Raw genomic sequence first — 6,428 nt, forward strand, 5'->3', positions numbered from 1 at the left:
AGCAAATTGAAATGATTATCTGAAATTTTACGATCATCGACCGTATGTACTATACGTGACTCCATCTTAAAATAAAGATATTTTGCCCGTGTGTACAGTTAGAAGATATATTCTGCTTGATTTCTCAATCTCAAAATTTGAGAAGACATAGACCTTCCTTTCTATCAATTCATTCTCAAATATTTTTGTCAAATAATTCTTGATTGAATAATGAATTTTATCGTATTACAAAATAAATTAAATATAAAAGCTATTAGCATTTACAAAGCTATTAAAAAGAATTTTTTTTTACTTGTGAAATGGTGCATGCACTTATAAAATTAACTTAAAATATGAACTACAAATATTTATAAGAATTTAATTTTGATACACTAATAGTGTAAAGTAGTTTTATATGTGCATCCAATTACGTAATGACACATCAATAAAAATAAATACCTTTCACATTGATCGCGTGAATTGTCATCCAAAAGAACGAATGTAATTGCATGACTGTGTAAAACGCTTTAGACTGTCGGTGCATCAAAATTAAACTCTATTTATAAATTGAACTTAGCATTACTTGAAAAAATTTAGTAAATGAATCAATTAATCTTATCATTTATTAGAACTATTTCTATGTAAACTGTCTTACTCTTGTCAAATTTAAATGAGACTTTTTATAGCCTTATAATTCTTGTCTTTATTTTTCACATTTTCTCTTCGTATAATCTACTAGGTGATACTATTAATAGGATCGTAGTCAATAGTCATTAGGTATGAAAAAAAATAGAATAAAGACTATATAAAAATTATAAACTTTTTAAATGTTAAACATGAAAGGAAATTTACTGTTTATTATATATACTAATAATATGCCAATAATTTTAAAAATTTACTAATAATACTAATAATTTAAAGATAATTTTACTATAGTTATAATAAATTTAGTTATTACTCTAAATAAATAAAATAAATAATATATTTGAAAACTAAAAAAAAGATTAGCGATAATTCTGTTTGGAATGTTCCCATATTTTTTTTTATTTTTTTTTTGCCATTCTGTCACTGTAATGTTAGATCAGGAAAACTCTAAATTTAAAATATAATAATAAATATGTCATGTAATAGAAAAATAATAAACTAAAAAGAAATATATATATATATTATTGCTATATATAGGAAATCAATACATAAAGATATGTTATCATAATAAAATATCACACTATAAATAATTATATTTGTCAAGTAAATTTATTTATACTCTATATCTATTATTATATTATTTTATGTAAAGTTAAAATCTACTCTTCTAATTTAATATTATATATATATTTACTTTTCACATTGTCTAAAATTAAATTGGAATTATGTCTAAAGGCTTAACACGATAAACCAAATATAATTAATATCTAGAATTTTAATAATTAAATACCTAAAATAAGTTAATAAATAATAATAATTAATATCTAAAATATCACATATATATATATATATATATTTATTTTTTGATATTGTCCAAAATTAAATTAAATTATGTTCAAAGTCTTAATACGGTAATTGAGGTATAACTAATATCTAAAATTTTAATAAGTAAATACCTAAAATAAGTTAATTAAATAACAACAATTAATACCTAAAATATTGAAAATTTTTTTAATAAATGTGAGAAATAAAAATAAAAAAATTAATAAATAATATTAGTGTTTAAATGAAAGAATTGATAAAGAATAATAATTATAAGTAAAAAAAGTATTTTTATTTTTGAAAAAAAAACACATGAAAAATTATTTAATAATCCGTGCCATGTACATGATAATAAATTATTCAATAATTCGTACTATACACGTAATAAGGTTAAAATTATAATTTTAAATTATTTTATTGAAAATAATTTGAATTGTAGTAATTTGATTAATAAAAAAGTAACATGCTATGCGTTTATTTTTTCTTAATCTAGTGTTATGTGTATCAACTCTAATATAGTAATTAATCATTTTTGTTAATCTACTTTTTTTTCTAAATTTATGATTTAAAATAACAATTATAAATATTAATAATTAAATAAATTATTATATTATAATTATTTACGTTTTACTCCCAAAATTAAAAACACATTATTTTTTTATTTAATGATTTTTTATTTATACTACCAATATATATTAATCGATTAGTCAATGATTTTTTATTTGTAGGATATATTCATTTATTTTGTTTAAATAATTTTAAATCTTTTCTTATTTAAATATACATATATATTAATTATTTTTTGATTTTTTATTATAAATATTTTTTTAGCCTATAATCATTCAATAATTTTGTTATTCCATTAATACCATCATATGCGTAATAATATTCATAAATCATACTAATTTTCGTATTTATTTTATATATATATATATATATATATATATATATATCTCAATTGTTTAGTTAATAATTTTTTATTTTTAAAATATATTTATTTTGTTAAATAATTTTAAATACTTCTTTATGTAATTTATATATATATATATATATATATATATATTAATTGTATGTAAATATATTTAAATCGTATATATTAATTATTTTTTGATCATGATTAATTTTTTTTGAACCTACAATTATTCAATAATTTTTTATTTTTTATTATTAATGTCATCGTATGTGTAATTTTTATAAATTATAATAATTTCTTTATTTATCTATACATATATATTAATTTTGTTAAATAATTCTAAATATTTGTTTATATATATATATATATATTAATTGTACATATAAAAATTTAAGTCACATGTATTAATTATTTTTTTGTTATGATTATTTTTATATATATATGATTATTTTTCATTCTACAATCGAGTAATAATTTTTTATTTTTTATAACCATGCATATTCTCCAATTCCTTTTCATATGCATGATTAACAATTTTTTTAAATGGTAATATTTTAATTTTTTTCTTTCACGTATTTTTATATATTGGCAAGAAAGCAAAACTACATATTGTGACTCTTTTTTCTTCACGTCTTAATCTTAATTAATCAATTTTGTGTCCACACAATATAATTAAACTTTTAATCATTCTAATTTATTGATGAATTATATTTCTCTTAATAATTGCATTACTAATCTGAAATACAAAAAAATGTGATACATATATCCAAAAAAAAAACAAACTTAAAAAAAATCATATTAAAAAGTTTAAAAATAACATATCCATAAAGAATAGTCATAAGAGTTAATAGTCAAAATCGTCCCTGAAAGATACCCAAATCTTCATTTTGGTCCTCGAAAGATAAAATTAATTAAAATCGTCCCCGAAAGATACACGACTTGGTCACGTTAGTCCTTCCATCATTTGGATGATGATGTGTCACGTTAAATGCCACGTGGCACATGCTGACGTGGTGGGTTAATGCCACGTGTCACAAGATGATTGGTTGGCATGTCAGACCAGTGACACGAGGCACGCTACGTGTCAGATCAGTGACACGTGGCATGCCACGTGTCATTTGACATGTAAAAAATTATTTATAATCAAAATAGTACTTGAAAGTTCAGACGCAAGTCATTTTCTTTTCTAAAATTTTAAAAATTAATCAAATTAGTCCTTATATAATTTTATTTTATTCAATTAAAAAAATCTAATTCTCCTAACTCATCCATGCTTTGTCAATGATGCTATTACAACAATCATTTGTAAGCTGTTAAGTAAAGAGAAGCAAGACAAAGTAACTAACTAGTCAAACAATAAGTAGCATTATATTAGAACAACACTAACATGTAAGCAGCCTTATCCAAGTGCTAGAAATTATAACTCAAAATAAGGCTCAGGGTAAGTCCTATGATTTACCCTTATTTGTCATTACATTTTGGCAACACCAAATATAACTAATTCAAATCACTATACAAAACTTGTGTATGTGCAAAGATTATTAACAATGAGGACTTAATATATACAAAGGTGTTGTAACAATCTAAGTACTGTCATGCAAGAACAAGATATATTTTCATTGGGGACAGAGCCTCACAAATAGAAAGTCAACTTGACCATGTCATGAATGAATTTCTACCATTAAATGATAAGGTTGGCTCTAACATAGATCCACAAGATTATTCAATCAATGGTGAAAGTTCGCAGCTGCCATAGTCAAGTGAATTTTCTAATCGTGAGAATTCAATCCTGATATTCATTTGTTATGCAGCTCTTCATGGAATTGTAATTTGGAAAGTCATTACGAGACTCAAGCATCAACATTGGGGCCTGGATATGCTGGTAGGCTCATTATGCATTTATCTAAGACGGGACTTGATAGACATAGCCCTATATAAAAACATAGGCAACAACCATGGAGCAAAACACATGATCCTAATCAAATGGCTTTATCTTTCTTTTTTAGAGGTTTGAAACTTGGAGTTGGCACAAATGCCATGCAGCTGCAGCTGGTTTGGGTGAGGCATTCATTACAATTCAGTCGGCATCCATGGCTAGCCTCTTCAACCCTTTGTCAAGGGGAATACCAGGAACCTTCTACAATCATTGCACATTACAACCTCTGTGTTATCCAGCTCATAATATAGATATCCATCCTATTCCTTTTTAAACTTTCCACCATAGTGAAATACAAAAATCATTGTAGGACTTTCCATCTACAAAAACATAGCAACACCAGAACATAAATCCACATCACACAACCTAGTCATAATCATAACAAAAATTAGTCTAACACCAGAATGAACATGTACCAAACCTATAAACCCACAACAAAATAACCCTGAAACTTGTCGTTCCATCTTCAAAAAAAAAATATTCTACCTAATATCATAACTTGATTAGCAACATCAACAGACAAATATATTTTAAATTAAATTCCAAACCCTAACCTAACTCAACAATCCATATAAACACAACAAGATACAATGATACACACTAACAATGCAAAGCCACAAAAAATAACAACCAAAAAAATTAAAGCTTTACCTTTTACCTTTACGATGCCTTCCTCCACTGGTGTTCGGTCTCTATGAGTCCTCCAACTTTGCACTCTGTTAGTGCAATCCGTCTGCAAATATCGTTTTGCAGAATGGTGAACTGAACAGGCAGGTTCAATTCTTCGGCAAGTGTCTTAGGGCAAAGCTTCAGAGAAAAGAGAGGAAACAAGAGGTTTTGGAGCGAAACAGAGACATGGTTGCTATGAGAGGTGGTGATGGGAAGAAACGCCTGAATATTCATTCTGGAAATCAAACGACGTCGTATTAGGGGTTGGGGTCAAAACAAATAAAACTACGTCGTTTTGGAGCCATGCTGTCAATTAACGTTCCACGCTAGCGATCGTTAGCCACGTTAGTCACTGAGATGACAGAAGGACGAACTTGACCAACGCAGTTATTTTTTGAGGACTAATTTGATTGATTTTATCTTTTGAGGACCAAAATGGAGATCGGGTCATTTTTTAGGGACGAAATTGACTATTAACTCATAGTCATAATATATAAATTGAGACAACAATTTAAATTTCTCTAAAACTAATTTAATCAACTACCAATATTAGAACTAAATTATTTAAATAATATTTAATCTATTCTAATTCTTAGATACGTATAGATTAGAGTCATTCTTGTAACAACCAACCGAAATAACATCATAAGATCGAACACTTAGAATCCGTACAAATTCAGACTATCTTCTTATTAAAATTGTCAAATTAAATTGACTTGTATTCTCCTCAATGGCATTGCTTAATGCACCAGAAGGCCGGTAGTTTCTGAAAAAAATATAACATGTTATAAAATTATTTTTAATACAAAAAGTTTAAGAGAAGAAAATTTAAATATACTACTAATCTTTGAATTGCATCTTCAAGGTTGGCACGAATTTTTCAAAACAGAACCTAAATTGAGGAAATTCAATATTTCAATCTCATTATATGCTCCACTTCGAATATTTTCAGACAAATGTAAAAAACGTGGAGGGGATGTGACTTGAATTTGACCTATAAAGCTCCTTAGAAACAATTGCCCAATCAAAGAAGAATAACAGATTAGAAAAAAATGCTTTGATTCTTAGATCTAGACTCACTAACCACAAAAAAACACTATATATAGCCTTTAGTAGTACAAAAATAATTAAAAAAATTAATTATTACAATATCAATTTACCAATATGAACGTTAGTATCATATTTATAGCAATTAGAATTATAAATTTATGTTTAATTTTTTATATAATTATAATTAAGATATTTTTAAATTAGTATAATTATGCATTATTCATCAAATGCTAATTGTAATATAATTCTAATAAAGATATTTTTTAAAATAAATTTAGAAGAAAGAATAGTGCTTTTATTTTGAAAAAAAAATTAATTTATGAGGAATTAACACCTTACTCATTAGATGGGAAAAAATTCAATTTTAGTATATTAAGTAGATTATTTTATATAATTATAATAAAGATATTTTTT

The 6,428-nt window shown here is 24.9% G+C and overlaps 1 long non-coding RNA gene across 1 annotated transcript; it reads right to left on the reverse strand.

Annotated features, from left to right (window-relative positions):
* Positions 1–3,701: 3,701 nt before the first annotated feature.
* LOC112696920 (uncharacterized) lies at positions 3,702–5,208 on the reverse strand. The gene is made up of 2 exons (XR_003150992.3): positions 4,947–5,208; positions 3,702–4,615 (listed from the first exon to the last, which is right to left on the reverse strand). It is a non-coding gene; the product is annotated as an uncharacterized lncRNA (long non-coding RNA).
* Between the last annotated feature and the right edge of the window lie 1,220 nt (positions 5,209–6,428).

This window comes from Arachis hypogaea, chromosome 6 (genome assembly GCF_003086295.3).
Source record: "Arachis hypogaea cultivar Tifrunner chromosome 6, arahy.Tifrunner.gnm2.J5K5, whole genome shotgun sequence".
NCBI classification, from domain to species: Eukaryota; Viridiplantae; Streptophyta; class Magnoliopsida; order Fabales; family Fabaceae; genus Arachis; species Arachis hypogaea.